Source organism: Trichechus manatus, unplaced genomic scaffold, assembly GCF_000243295.1.
Source record: "Trichechus manatus latirostris isolate Lorelei unplaced genomic scaffold, TriManLat1.0 scaffold00107, whole genome shotgun sequence".
Taxonomy (NCBI): Eukaryota; Metazoa; Chordata; class Mammalia; order Sirenia; family Trichechidae; genus Trichechus; species Trichechus manatus.
In genome coordinates, this window is record NW_004444043.1 from 7,530,134 (window position 1) to 7,547,063 (window position 16,930).

Here is a 16,930-nt window from a genome sequence, read left to right on the forward strand (position 1 = left end):
ACTCTATCTAAAGTATAGCGGTGTACATCTGCAGAAAAAGAGATCAGAGAAGGTAATTGACTTAGACAACAATTTGTTAAGGAAATAAGGCTTCTAGCCCTTTAAATTAACCCTGTTCTACATATCTGAGATCTCTTGATACAGTTAGCTAATATTTTGAGTCAGTGCAGAGAAACACTTTAGCCTTTATATTTTAAGGTGTGTATAAATTAAAGACACATACTTAGAACATTTTGGGTGTTAAATTGAAATATTATTTTCATAAATCACAATTTAAAACCAACTTCAAATGTGTTCTTGTGGATTGGGAAACTTGCCATTTTTAAACAAATGAAACCAACCCCATTTTAAGAGACCATGATATATCAAGTTTCTATACATATTTAGTTATATATTTAAGAGCCCTGATGGTGCAGTGGTTAAGCACTCGGCTGCTGTCTTAGTCATCTAGTGCTGCCATAACAGAAATACCACAAGTGGATGGTTTTAACGAAGAGAAGTTTATTTCCTCACAGTCAAAGTAGGCTAAAAGTCCAAATTCAGGGAGTCAGCTCCAGGGGAAGGCTTTTTCTCTCCGTTAGCCTTCTTCTCTTCAGTGTTCCCCCAGACTAGGAGCTTCTCTGTACAAGGACGCGCTCTGCTCCCAGCACTGCTTTCTTGATGGTATGAGATCCCCAACTCTCTGCTTGCTTCCCTTTCCTTTTATCTCTTGAGAGATAAAAGATGGTGCAGGCCACATCCCAGGGAAACTCCCTTTACACTGGATGTGACCTGGGTAAAAGTGGTGTTACAATCCCACCCTAAAGCTCTTTAACGGAAAATTACAATAAAAAAATGGAGGCCAACCACACAATTCTGGGAACCATGGCCCAGCCAAATTGATACACACATTTTTTGGGGGACATAATTCAAACCATGATAGCTAACTGAAAAGTCCACAGTTCAAAGCCACCAGCCACTCTGTGGGAGAAAGATGTGACAGTCTGCTTCTGTAATGATTTACAGCCTTGGAAACCATATGGGGCAGTTCTACCCTGTCTTATAAGGCCGCTATGAATGAATCGGATTCAACTGGATGGCAGTGGGTTTGATTTGGGTACATATTTAAATTTTTATTTCACACACTATTCAGTGTATGAAAAAAATATTTGTAGTCATTGAATCTGTTTAAATAATGTTGAGTGTAATAAAATATTAATGAAATATTGCATACATTGAACATATTACCAACCACAGGACTCTGTCCTGCATACAAATAAGCATAGCTGACTCTTTCAGTGGAATTATCTTTCCAGTGGAATATTAAGTTGAATAATCATTCAAACACCATTTACTGAGCATCTAGCACTTGCCATATGAGTGTATTAAACTGAGGTTTAGAGATACCAAGTGGAATAAACCAATTCTTTGCCCTTAAATAGCTGACAGGTAAACTGAACAAAAGGGATGATCCAGGGCAACTGATAATATGGTACCAAAACAAGAAAACCAAACCCGTTGCCGTCGAGTGGATTCCAACTCATACCGACCCTACAGGACAGAGTAAAACTGCCTCATAAAGTTTCCAAGGGGCGGCTGGTGGATTTGAACTGCTAGCCTTTTGGTTAGCAGCCATAGCTCTTAACGACTACTCCACCAGTATGCCACCAGAGTTTCCTTATCACACAGTACATGCTAAATGCCAAATTAGTGAAACAGATAATAAATGAGGTCTGTAGGAATCCAGAGGAAGAAAAGGTTGGTTTAAGCTGAGAGTGGTGGGGCTTCAGAGAGAAAGTTTGTCTTGAGATGTTCATTGAAGAATGGGTATAGATAATTTTTAAATTCTGTGATCAGTTGAATACAAAAAAAAAATCATATTTTTTATTAAGCATTTTGATATAATCATTATCTAGGTGAGCGAAAAAGAGGAAAACCCTCAATGAGATGGATTGACACAGTTGCTCCAACAATGGACTGAAGCATAATAATGATTGTAAGGATGGCGCAGAATTGGGCAGCATTTTGTTCTGTTGTCCCTATGGTCGCTATGAGTCAGAATGGACTCGACGGCACCTAACATCAATGACAGATGCCATACTTGAAATCACGCTTCATCTTTGTAACTAATTTATATTCCAAATCTTATGTAAGTAAAACAATGATCTGGAAGTTCTAAAAACGAGGATCAATGGAGTGTGTAACTTCTATACTTACTGTTGCTGCACTGAGGGGCCCAGGTTGTGCTCCCTATGAATTGACCATTCTTTGTGTGGTGTGTGATGCACCTGGGAGAATCTGTTTCACTGAACCAGGTGAGTTTTTCCTCTGGTGCATTGTATCTAGCAAGCACTCTTGGCATACAGCTTTATTAAGAAGCTTAATTAACAGAAAACAGGCTATAACAAACAATAAATCATTAGCTGGAAAATGAAACGAACTCATCCCTGAATCTACCAGATTCCTATTGTTTTGACCTGTTTTACCTTGACTATGGGTTGGTTCATCCCTCCTTAGCCCCACTGTAAGAGGATGGAGATGTCCTACTCAACTGTTCTGTGCCGTCTATAACCAATTCTTTGGTTTCTGCCATGATCATAGCTGTGGGTTGGTTTTTCTCTTCAGATTACTTTGACCTGTGCCAACCACAGGTAGAACACGAACACTTCTGTGAAGGGACAGCCTTTATTTCTTTCCGTGCTGACATCCTCTCTGTCTCTGCAGCGTCACTTCTAACGCCTACTAAAATCTCTTACTCCACGATTAAATCACATGCTCCCTTTCTCTGTGCTGCTTTCAGTGTCAGATAGTCTACAACTATCAACTCTATCACAGCTAAACTCTATGTTCAACCATACTAAGTATAAGCACATTCTATGTTAAGAAGCCAACTAAGATCTTCAAGGATTTCCAGTTTTACACTCTGGAAAACCAAAGATCTCTTTCTGCAGTAATAAATCTAGTCTAGGCAAACGTTACATTCTCATAATGGACATATCTGATTTGCATAAAATGGCAAAAAGAAAAGCTTTTTTTTTTTTTCCTTAGAGGACCATTGCTGTCAAGTCCATCCTGACTCATAGCGACCCTGTAGGACAGAGTAGAACTGCCCCATAAAGTTACCAAGGAACAGCTGGAGGATTTAAACTGCTGACCTTTCAGTTAGCAGCTGAGCTCTTAACCACTGCGCCACCAGGGCTCCAAGAGACATACAAACGGCAGCAAATTCAATATGTGAAATGTCAAACTGTGAGGGACTATCTGGCAACGTATAAACAAGAGACTGCGTTGGGAACCTTAAAACGGTATGTGGAATATGTCAAACTGATTAAAGCAGTTGCTAATACTTATAGCTGATATAAAAATACAGCACATTTTTACCCAAGATAGGAGAGCTGTAGTTTTACTACTTAAAAAAAGAAAAAAAAAACTTTTATTAGAAATAGTTCCCCCTTTAAATATTCATTTCTAGTGTTAAATATGTACTCAGTGGTCTGATATAAATTGTCTTTTGATGCCCACTGCAAGATGATGCATGTACCTTCAGAGCACAAAATCAACATGGTGATCAAAAGCAAATCAGTGAAGTAAAAGAAACTTCTTTCTAAATATTTAATCACTTTTAACAAGACTAAATTTAAGTAAATGGGCTACTGAAATAAAGAGGAAACCCCAGTATTTCAAGTATAAAATTCAATGTAAAATTATACATTCGTATTTAATATTTTGAAATGCATATTATTTGTTTTACTCTATAAGCAAAACAATCTCTTTAAACAGTTGACTGACCTTAGCAGCCTTCCTGTTTTAAACTTTAACTTTTCAGTTCAGTAAAACACTTAATCAACCACAAACACAAAAAGGAAAAAAAAGATTTTGTGAAATATAATCAGACAGAAAGCAAACTAGAATAAGCAGTTAAATGAAAGAATTAATTAGAAATCCTAAAGATTAAAAACAGATTTAACAGAATTTTAAAAAGACTATTAAATGGATATATTTTTGACTGAAGAGATAAAATTTAAAAACTGGAGAACATTCAAATAAAATTAAGTGTAGAGAAACAAATATAAACAAAATACGTAACAACAGTTAGGGAGTAGAGATTGGAGGGTACAAAATGCATGTAATAGATTGCAAGTACAAAGTAAAAGATAAAGGAAATGACAGAGGAGAAATATTTCAAGGGGTGTATTAGAATTTTTTGCAATTCTTTTGAATTAAAGGAACACTTGAGTACTGATTTCGAAACTGCATATTCTCAACTGAATTGAATTGAGTCCATAAATAAACTCACACATACATGGTCAATTAATTTTTGATTAAGATGATAAAGTCATTCTATAAAGAAAGGATAGGTTTTTCAATCACTGGCATTGAAACAACTGGATATCCATATGGAAAAAAAAATAACCTCTACCCTAACCTCATACCTTATAAAAAATTAAATTGAATCAAATCACAGCCATAAACATAAAAAAGCTATAACAATTCAGAAGAAAAAATAGCATTTTCATTCTGCTCTTCACGTCAATGATCTTAGCCTGCATTATATACCAAAGGAAAACTCCCCCATCATATTAGTGTGGCTTAGACTTTCGGTTTTGTATTTTACATTAAATATGCATAAGAGTTATCAATGTTTTTACAATGAAAATCAATTATTTTGTGTATATCAGAATTACATACTCAAAAAAGAAAAAAAATAGTCAGGAGTTAAAAATTGCAGTAAAGCTTTAAAAAGAACTAAGAAGTAGATAAATAGCTAGGTATTCCAAATACTTAGTAAAAGAATAAAAAATAACCAATAAAAAACTAAAGTGTGGAAAAGAGCAAAATAATACTTTTGGAAAACTGTATTTCAGTTTCAATAACAACAATTAGTAAGAGAACAGAAAACATTCTGAAGTCCTCATGTTTCCTAGAAGTGTCTCAAACTATACATGTCATTGAAATTTTTGATAAATATAAAATTGTATGTAAAATAATGTATAAAACTTTTCAAGCACTTGAAGTAGAAGAAAACTAATCTCTTTGGATCACTAAGATAATCAAGGACAAAACAAAAAAAATTAATAAGAAATCATTAAAAATAAAAGCATGGAAATATATGATAGAAGTTGTCAGTTATGATAATAAACATAATTGGTTTAAACTTATCTTCTAAAACAGAATGCCTTGCCAATTGTGTTACAAAACAAAATCTAATTACATGCTGATTGCAATAGATACCGAAAACAAAATGAAGTTGAAAATTAAAACCTAGGCAAAAAAAAAAAAAAAACGATTTGAAAATGAAAGACTAGGCAAAATTAAATTAGTTAAAAGTTAAGTATGCAGAAGTGGAATATTAATAATATTTGAATTAAAGCAAAATAGCCTCAAATAATATAAAGAAAGACATAATATATTAATAAAATCTATAATTCACAATCAAGATATGATAGTTTGTTCAACAAATATGTGTAAATATGCCTTTTTTTATACTAGAGATAGACTAATGAATAAGTTTGATAAAGTCCCTGCTTTCAAAGAAATTATATTCTAACAAGAGAAATAAAAACCCAAGAAAACCAAACGCATTGCCATCAAATCGAATTCTGACTTATAGCGACCCTACAGGACAGAGTAGAACTGCCTATAGGGTTTCCAAGGCTGCGATCTTTACGGAAGTATCCTGCTACATCATTCTCCCATGGCTGATGGGTTTGAACCACTGACCTTTTGGTTAGCAGCTGAGCACTTAACCACTGCACCACCAGGACTCCTTGTAAGAGAGATAACAGAATATTAAAGTAACAAAAGAATAATTTTTCCCAATATTGATACTTTCAATAAGCGAAATAAAACAAGATAATGAGGAGTAAAATAATAGGAACACAGCATTAGAAAGGGTAATCGTATGAGCCACACTGGGAAAATAAAATCTGTGAGGAGATGTAAGAGATGATAGAGAGTCAATTATGTGAAGCTGAGGGAAAGAACATTCCCAATGGAGAAATTACAAAATGTGAATGTACTGAGGTCAAATCAGAGAGAATAAGGAAGAAAAATCTAGGAGATGAGGTAGCTGAGCAGGTGCCAGATCATATAGGTTGGCCATGCAAGGAATTTGGATTTATCCTAAAAGTAGTGAGAAACCACTGGAGGGTGCCTGTCAGGTGTGATTTGTGAAAATTTGACAGAAAAGCTAAAAAGAGAGGAAGCCAGGAAATCATACAGGAGAATTTTGTAAAGATGCAAAAAATAGCTGATGACGGTGACTTGATTCAAGGTCAAATATAATGGTTGAGGAAGGAGACTATTAGAGAAGAACACATGTAGACAGATTTGGGAAATATTCTGGTGGCAGAACTGATCATAAAAGCTGATAGACAGTGTGTGAGTGAGGAAAAGGGACAGTAGAAATCAATGATGACATTTAGTTTGAACAACCAAGAATTGTCTTCTGGATATGTAAATTTGAGCTTGCTAATATACTCGAATGGAGATGTCAAGTAGGTTTGGGAAGCTCAATGGAGATACTATGGCGAACAATATACATGTGGGAGTTACATGCATACTGATTTTATTTGAAGCCATAGTACTCGACGAGATTAATTCAAGTAGGAATGTAGAGACAAAAGAAAGAATCATTAGGCCTTTCCAATAAAGTACTTTGATATCAGGAGATTGGGTTGCAGATGAGAGACCAACAAATCAAGAGCATGTGGTGCAATGGGTGTATCAAGAAGGAAATTAATATTACTGTGTAAAAAATCAATATTATAAAATAATTAAGATGAGTTTATTGGCATACAATATCCAGAAAATATTCACAGGAAAACGATCATTTTTGTATAAAAATCTCCATAGAACTAATTGTGCTCATCATGTTTTTTTGGTCATAATTACTGGTTAGATACAGAAACATATGAACAAAAAATTATCAAATTGCCTGAAAATACAAATAATCCTAAATAATTCTTTTTGGGTGATTGTGGTGATGACAAAAATTATGGTATTTTTAATGAATTAGCAATGTAAGTATCTGATTTATTAAAACTCATGCCACGAAAGATGTACTCAGAAAGTGTACATAGTTTTAATAGAAAGAATAAAAATATAGACTCTGCTTTTGATTAAATAACACAGTAATAAAACAAACCCAAAGAAAGCAGAGTAAAAAAGTATATATCAATATTGCAAATTCTACTAATAAGACTATCTAAAAGTAGTCCCTTTATTTAGTTTTTTTAATATCAGCAATAATACATTAGATAGAATTCTGAATAATCGCTTAGAAAATGGAAAATATTTATAATAAATAAGGTATTATAAAAACATTTGGAAAATTATTGTGATGGTTAATTTTATGTGTCAACTTGGCTAGGCTCTGGCACTCATTTGTTTCATAAAACACTAGTCCAGTTGCTGTTATAAAGTAATTATATATGACTGAGTCAGCTGACTTCAAGTAAAGCAGATTACCTTCCGTAATGTGGATGGGCCTCAATCAATCAGCTGAAGGCCTTATAAGAACAAAGAGGAAGTTTCCCTAGTGTGTGTTCTGCCTCCAGACTATAAACAGACTTTTTTCCAGAACACTTTTACTCTTCTTTCTTCTCATCACCTGACCTTCAGATTTTGGGACACAAGCCTGCAGGAGTCTCCAGCCTATTGCTTGATATATATATTATACTGGAGAATTTTGTAGAGACAAATATTGTACAGAATTTTGTAGAGAATTTTGTAGAAGTCTCCAGCCTAACACCTGATATACGTGTCATATAAATCCATATCTATCTATATATATGTAGATATAGATATATATATTATTCATAGGATATTGCATATAAAATATTAACTCAATCATGTAGAGTGCACATACTGGATATATACATACCCACTGGAAAGCCATCACACATCGTAACTGGAAGCAATATGCCAAAGAGTCAGTAATCGTTATCTCTGGGTAATAAGATTATGCATGGTTTTTATATAGTTGTTTCTATCACTCTGCATTTTCTAAATATTTCACAAAGAGCATATATTATCTTTAAACTTAGAATGAATAACAAATACCATGTTTAAGCATTTTAGATAGAAGAGATGTGCTTTGGATTTGGGAAGAGTGAATCAGTATGTGAAGTTCAATAACTTCACAAGGAAGAACATAAATTTAACATGATCTATGTAACCTTTTAAACAAGTTGAAGTTCATTTCAATGGGTCTTTGAAGGTAAGACGTTGGAGCAGTGTTTTACCATTTTCTCCCATGACACTGATAATAATCTCACAAAGTTGTTTATAATCACTTTATTGCATTCATCAGCTGAGACTAATTATAACTCAGATGAAAATCATCCTTGTAGAGTGCATTCTAAATATTAATAAACATAAATAATGCAAGTTTACTATTAAAGCAATTCAAAACAACAAACAGAACCCTCAGGGAGTTCCGTAAAGTTAATCTGGTTCCACATAAATTCTGTCCTAAAATGTTCAAAGCAACAATATCCCATATCACAGGATATATTAAGTTTCTTCTTTCTTTTTGTTCTGTTTTCTAATTTTATTGGGTAAAATAATAGTGAACAGTTGGCAGGTCAGGAAAAGTTTAACAGTAACTTTTAATAAGGAAAATGGAACTAATTTGAACTCTAATTGGCTAAGGAAAGCTGAGAATCAACTGCTCTTGATGTTGATTTTCTATTATTTTGGAATGTTGTTCTGATTCTTTCCTTTTATTTCTTGAACTAACAAAAATGGATACCTATCAAGGATATGAAAACACAGTTTTCTAACTTTAAATATCCATACTTAGAATTAATGGACTTCAAATATCAGATAAATTGATACATTTTTATATTTAAAATTTTAGTTTTTAACATCATCTCCTATTAAATATTAAGGAATCTTCCATTTGATTGTTTTGGAGTTTAAAATCTTACACTGCACATCCAAAATGATTGGATGTATCAACTTGGGCAAATTAATTAACATTTTGAAGTTGGCATCTGATCATTGGTGATAAGTTTTTCTTCCTTACAAACTTGTTCTTAGTATATGATTGTAACGGGATACAAAACAAGAATAACATTTTATGAACATCTATTCCCATTATTATCCTCATCTTTCTCTTTCTGGCTCTGAATGCATTACAGTTTGTTGCCATACTTTCCTCTCTTATAGGAATCACTGAGTTTGAAGGGATATGTGGGCCCCAATATCATCTCTGCCACTTATTACGTGACTGAATTTCTCTCAACATCATTTTCCTTATTTTCTTGTTAAGTGCCATTGTAAAGCCAGCTGTAGCTACTCTAAGTATGCAACAAATGATGTGAAAAAACTTGTAAACTCTAAAATACTATTCAAAGGATAAATCAGATTATGTTGTTGTTGTCAGGTGCTGTCGAGTTGGTTTTGACTCATAGCGACACTATGTACAACAGAACAAAACACTGCCCAGTCCTGCGTCATCCTCACAATCATTGTTATGCTTGAGATCATTTTTGCAGCCATTGTGTCAATCCATCTCTTTGAGGGTCTTCCTCTTTTTTGCTGACCCTCTGCTCTACCAAGCACGAGGTCCTTCTCCAGGGATTGATCCCTCCTGATAACATGTGCAAAGTATGTGAGATGTAGTCTCACCATTCTTGCTTGTAAGGAGCATTCTGGCTATACTTCTTCCATGCTATACTTCTTCCATGACAGATTTGTTCATTCCTTTGGCGGTTCATGGTATATTCAATATTCTTCACCAACATCATAAATTCAAAGACATCAACTCTTCTTCAGTCTTCCTTATTCATCATCCAGTTTTTGCATGCATATGAGGCTTTTGAAAACACCATGGCTTGGATCAGTGGTACCTTAGTCTTCAGGGTGACATCTGTGCTTTTTAACACTTTAAAGAGGTCTTTTGTAGCAGATCTACCCAATACAATGCAACGTTTGATTTCAGATTATAGATTCCACAGTCATGCTACTTTTGAAATTATACAATGCCAAAAATTTAGTCACAATCTGACATGCAATGAGCAAATGTTTTCAAACATTTGAATATTGGAATATTTCCTAATGCTTAACATATTCTTTGCCGATTTCCATGAAGTTGACTCCGATTCATAGGGTCCCCATGTGTATCAGAATAGAAATGTGCTCCATAGGGTTTTCAATGGCTGATTTTTTGGAAGTAGATCACCAGGCCTTTCTTCCCAGGAGCTTCTGGGTGGGCTTGAACCTCCAACCTTTTTCGTTAATGGCCAATCATGTTAACCACTTGCACGTCCCAGGAACTCCAATGTATTCTAGAGATTACTTATCAGAATTTTGTAGTGATTGACCATATATACATAAAAAACCACAAATAAAAAAAAAAGAAAACCATAATGCCTGCAAAAATTTTCCTCTGTCAGTGAGAAGTTGTGGTGTTATGTAGACAAACTTACATTTCCTTGGATAACTCATGAATGTCAAAACATTTGTTTCCATTAGGAAATTTCTAATCAACAAAATGCAAGAAATCTTACACTCTCCACTTTGATTTTTTTTTTTTTGCTATAAACCTTTCTATTATAATTTCTAACATGACTTAAGATCTTTCATTTTTTCCATCTCTATAAAAGGTAATACTATTTATCTTAAAAATGGAAAAAAGTTATTTAATAAATATGACTAAAATTAGTACCATGTGAAATTTAAAATTGTTTCAAGTTCAATAAAAGTAATAAAGAAAGAAAATCCCAAAAGAGAAAGTCTGACTTAAAACATTTGCTGCATTTTAATGCGTTAGATTAAAGAATACATGTGGCAATCTCTTGGCAAACTTCACAATTATAACGTAGGTGAGAACTAAATTGCAAAGCAAGGTCACATTTCTAGTGAAGAGGAAAACTGTATACATTCAGTTTTGTGTAGATTCAATTCAATTGTGGCTGAACCATTCTTAAATTCCACAAATATTTGCATAGTAATACATACAGGATTTAATTTATCCATTGATACTATTAAGATTGTAGGATTGTGTCACTCTCTTTTATATTTTGCAGATTGTTTTTTTCTGATGACCAGCTGGTTGGATATGGTAGAATCAATGGGCTTATAAACAATTTTCATTGAAAGCAAGTCTTAAGAAAGTTGTGAAATTGAAAAATTTCATCTTTAGTTCTCTCAGATACAGAAAATTGTGTAGATGACTTTTACCAAAACTTAAAGAAACAGATAAACTCTGTTCTGTACAAACTCTTCCACTGAACAGAAAACTCCAAACCCATAAATAAGGCTAAAATAATTTTAATGATCAAAATTACACAAGAATGATATGAGAAAAAAATCAATTATTAACCTAATTATAAAGATCCTAAATGAAGAAAAATAATACATGACGATGAAGTGAGTTTTATCATAGGAATGCAAGGCTTAATTGATTTATTTAGTTCACCACATTAAGAGCTTCAAAGATAATAACTAATGCTTTTCTCAATATACTGTATGTCCTTGTTAAACACTACCTTTCTTTTATTCCCTTTCTCCTTCTTTTCTCTTCCCCCTAATCCCAACCTCTCCCCAGATCCCTAACAAATACTGTGGAGCTCTCATATGACTCATGAATACGGTCTCCTGTCCTACAGTAAAGAGATCTTGAAAACTCATTCAGATTTATGTATTACATTTATAGGAACATTTATATTTTAGAGATGAATATAGGATTAAGGCAATAAGTACCACACATTGGGCGGCAGTATAAGAGCCATTTTAGAGTTGGAGTGGGAGCAACTTTCCTTATCCCTATAAAATTGACCAGAGTTAACCAGCAACTCCTTCCACAGGAAGGTTTGCTGCCACACACAAGCTCAGTTGCTCTTTGCTGCTATTTCCCCTTGACTCCAGAACTATATTATATCTTCTCTTCTTTAACCCTCCCCATTTCATATAATGCTGATGTGTAATTTTCACCCCTTAGCTAGCAATGGTTGGTCACTTTGCCTACTACTTAAATCTTCCCTTAGGGTGTTTGTTTCTACTCTGCTTATTGTAAGAGGCTCCTTTTCAGTACAACCCAAAGGATTTTACTTGCCATTCTCCAGCTCAAATTATAATATCCAGAGATAATTCCTTCTGAAAATTAGGTTCCTAATCTTCATTCAAATAGTTTCCAAAAGCAAAATTAGACATTTAAGTATTATTATTTTTATGTAATAACTCTACTTCATTTCTCTATGCCTACTTATATACAGTTAAAATACAATAAAGAATAAGACATTTAGAAATCTAAAAAGGTGTCAGTGAGAGTTGTCAAGTATTTGAAGTGATTAAAAATGGGTATTGAATCCAGCCAGTGTGATAGTTAAGGTTGTGTGTCAATTTGGCTGGGCCATGATTTTCAGTGGTTTGGCGGTTGCATAGTTCGGCAGTCATATAATAGGGTAATTACCTCTATTACCTCCATGATGGGATCTGATATATGTAATCACTTCCATGACAAGATCTTCTATGAGTAGCCAGTCAGTTGAAAGGAAATTTCCTTGGAGTGTGGCCTGCATCCAATATACATAGACTTTCTGGCAAAGCTCACTGGCTTTTTCTCTGCTCTGGATCCTGCATTCAGCACATTTGCATCTGACCTCCAGTTCTTGGGATCTGGGCCAGCAGTCTGCTGTCTTATCTGCCAGCCTTGGATTCATCAGTTTTCACAGCCGTGAGTCAGCAGCCTGCCATCTGACCTGTGGTCTTGGGTACATTAGTCCCTGCAGCTACGTTAGTCAGGAAAAGCTTCCAGCCTGACACCTGATGCCTGACATCTGATGTTTGACCCACGAATGTGGGACTTACCGGCCTCTACAACCACATGAGCGGTTTCCTTGAGATAAATCTCTCCTTATATATAATATCTATATATGTATATGTATACACACACTTCACTGGTTTTGCTTCTCTGGAGAACCCAGCCTAAGAGAGCAACCAAGGCAAAACGGAAACTTAGACTGCAGGATTTAATTTTCTAAAACCTCCATCCCGTAAGATTCTATGAATGTTGCAGCAGAGCTTAATTTTTTCCATATATGAAGGGCACAATTATACAAAAGACATGGAACAGGAAAAGAATCATAAAATAAGTTGTTTCTATGGTTCTCATCCTTAAGTGTGCTTCTTGAAATATGGATACATGCAGAGAATATGTTCAGAGTAATTTCCCTTTAAGTAGAGAAAATAAGGAAGAGTAGTAAAACTACTCCTGCATTTCTATCACCTTGACTCACCCAACAATGACAAAATATTGAGTTGAAGATAAATTTGCAATTTTACAATATTTCGATCTTAGCTGTCAGTATGCAATATTTTCCTAAAATTTCCTAACACAAAAATAATAAAAGTGGAAGAAACTTGAGATATTCTATAATTTTCTTTGAGGTTGAACCATTCAGAACAGATGGTTATCTTTTTTATTTTTAAAGAATTTGCATTGCCACCAATAATGTGATTTTATAACCTGGGTGGTCAAGAATGAGCTAAACCCTGTCCATTCTCCCCAGATAACCAAAAAAAAGGCAAAAATAAACAAAATGTGCTAAAATATCAAAATGTTCTGTCTGATAATATTTGCAACAGATTTGCAACAGAGCATTTTGGAAGTGATTACATGTAGATATGACAAAAAGCATCATTTTCTCAAATATAATCAGATGTTATAGTTTTCCTAAAGTAATACCATAAATTTTTATAAAAATACATTGAAGAAATTTATAACTTAAGAAAATTAACCATTTTTCTTTAGTTAAAGTCTTTACAGAGCCATTCACTCGCAAATACTTATTTTGATTCTCCAAAGGAGTTATTCACAGATCTTTGACCACAGATTTTTTTTTCCTTTATGAAATTTTGAGTTCATAATGTCCTATAGGGTAGAGATTTGGAATTCTTGGTTTAAAATATTGAAAAACCACATAAATTTATAAAGGGACAAGAGGAATCACTAAATTACTATTCAAACATGCCAAGAGAACAAAACCACATAGGATTAATAAGGTTTGTATCAATTTTGCCTCGGTAGTTGTGATTTATCCCCACATGCTAATTTATCATGTCCATAGATCGAAAATTAGATTGGTAACTGGAAGTCATTTAAATCAATTCCATGTGTAATTGTGTATAAAGTTAAGAGTGATAATACAAGTGCTTAGATATGGCTCTGATTAGTTTCATATTTGACAAATACGAAATCCAATTAACCACCAGATCACTTTCAGCTCCACAATCTTATGATACTTATAAAACAAGCAAATAACAAAAATGCACTCTTTTTTCAGTATAGTTTGTTAAATACTTACCATAGGGACAGCTACAAAAAGACACTTCCCAGTTATTACTGCAGTGGTTCTCTTAAGGGATTTAAAGTGTACAGGCTACACTGAAAAGACAGAATGTCAGCACTACTTAAAAGTAAAGACATAGTGATCATTTAATCAAGAAAAGAAATGTGGGTAGTGAACAAAAAGGAAGAGAAAACTTCCTTTTAGACCTCTACCATTCATAAATGTACTCTGAAATTACCTCCATCATTGACTTTTTCCTTCTGGGTAAAATAAACATGCTATCTAATTAGAAATTTGCCTACGCTCAGTGAACTTTAGTAAGCCTCAGTTAAAATTTCAGAGCATATGACTATATGCTTTAATACACTATGAGATTTTAACTGACTCAGTAAAGAGGAACCCTGGGGGTGTAGTGGTTAAGAGCTCAGCTGCTAACAAAAAGGTTGGCAGTTCAAATCCACCGGCTGCTCCTTGTAAACCCTATGGGGCAGTTATACTCTGTCCTGTAGGATCACTGTAAGTTGGAGTTGACTCCATGGCAGCACGTTTGGTTTGATTTTGGTTTCTTACTAAAGAAAAAGGAACTTACCCAAAGTTTTATGGTGAAAATGTCATTGAAGTCTTGGTCTCTTAGCAGATCTTCCTTTAAATAATTATTCAAGTTTCTAAGAATTATTCACATATCTAAGCCTTGACTCTCAGACTTTAACAAATCTTTAAACTGAAAACGGAAATGAAATTTGTAATTTACTGAACTGATATTGAATGGCTAGACAGATGAATGAATGGATTATGGATGGATAGATGATGAATGAAAACTGAATAAATGATTTCTTTGGAGTATATTACTATATGTTTGTGAGAGATTCAATAAGAAGATTGAAAAATAAATGCAGGGGTGGGGCCAAGTTGGCAGTGTAGTCAGATGCTTCCGATATCCCTCTTAAAACAAAGACCTGGAAAAACAAGTGATTTGATTGTATCTGAATATCTAGGGGCCCTGAACAAGGCAAAGTTGAGGAATCAGTCTGAATGGCGGGAGGAAAGGGAGATGGTTTGGAAGAAGCGAAGAGCACCAGAGTGGCAGTGGTGAGACTGTAGCTCTTCAGCCACGCTGGGTCGGCAGTGAAGCAGGCAAACAGCTGTGCACATGCTCGGGAAGCAGTGTCCACGTTGAGAGAGATCCAGCAGCAGAGATTCTGCTTGGACACTCTGAACCAATGAAAAGCAGCTCCCAAGTGGCTAAAGATAAGTACATGAGTGCGGCCTTTCACGGGGATTTAAGGAAAAAAAAAAGCCCATTTGGGAAAAACCTCTCTCCTCTCTCCCTTTTACCTCCTCCCTCCACGCTTTGCACCGGGAGTCTGCTGGGCTGGAAGTAGATCTCAAAAGGCACCCTACCCATTCTCCTGGCCTTGGAGAGGGAACAAATAAGCTACTGGCTCCCCTAAGCCAGAAACACAGGTTCAGCACAGCTCCTTTGCTAGGCACAGGTATAACGGGTCTGCAGACTTTGAGTGCCTTCTATCCCTGTATAGACTTGTGGGGACCCATCTCAACAGCATTAGCCCTCACTACCACAGTACAAAGGGCAAACATCTGAAGTTTAACTTCAACTGTTTCAGCTGTGAAGTGGCAGATTTGTGACCCTCGAAACAGCCCTGTCCCTTAAGTAGGCACTTTTACCGATCCACAACAGGGGCTTGAAGACTGGTGGCGTCACTTAAACCTCCTAGTCACCTGCTACAAGAGTCCAATAAAAAGTGGTGCCCTTGAGTATTTACAGCCAACAGAGTGGGGTGCTCATAGTGTGGCTGCAAAACTCATCTACCTACTCACCCTAGAGAATAGGGACACGCTTTACTTTCAGACTCTCAGGAGCAGCTGTCAACCCCCTGCCTGGCTCAGCTCATTATACCCTACCACAGCCAGAGTCCAGTGCCTGCACCAATCACTTGTGCTTCTCTAGGACTGTAGGTGACAGCCTACAACACACACTTGGAGACCGACTGCCTGGACACCTGAGCTGAACCCATATAGGAAAATTTAATGGACTCCTGAGTGCACATACTTAGTTACAGAACTAACTACCTGGTGACAGGACGTTAGAGATTCAAAGGTGTCAATAATCAAACTAGCGCACATGAGCAGCCTATTGGGGCACATCAAAACAAAACAGGAAGCTAGGACTCACTACACAAATATAAAATAAAATTATAATAACTTATTGATGGCTCGGAGACAACAGTCAATATCAAATCACATAAAGAAGCAGTCCATATGGCTTCAGCAAGCTACCAAAATAAAGAATCAATAAATTCTCTGGAGGAAGAGAATTTCTTGGAATTACCAGAGGCAGAATACAAAAGATTAATATGCAGAACTCTTCTAGAAATTAGAAAGGAAATTTGTCAAAATATAGAAATAGCCAGGGAACATACAGACAAAGTACTAGCGGAACTTAAAAAAGTCTTTCAAGAACATAATGACAAATTTAATAGGCTGCAAGAATCCGTAGAGAGACAGCAATCAGAAATACAGAAGATTAACAATAAAATGTCAGAATTAGACAACTCAATAGAAAGTCATAGGAGCAGAATTGAGGCAGTAGAAGTTAGAATTAGTGACATAGAAGATAAAGCTCTTGAAGC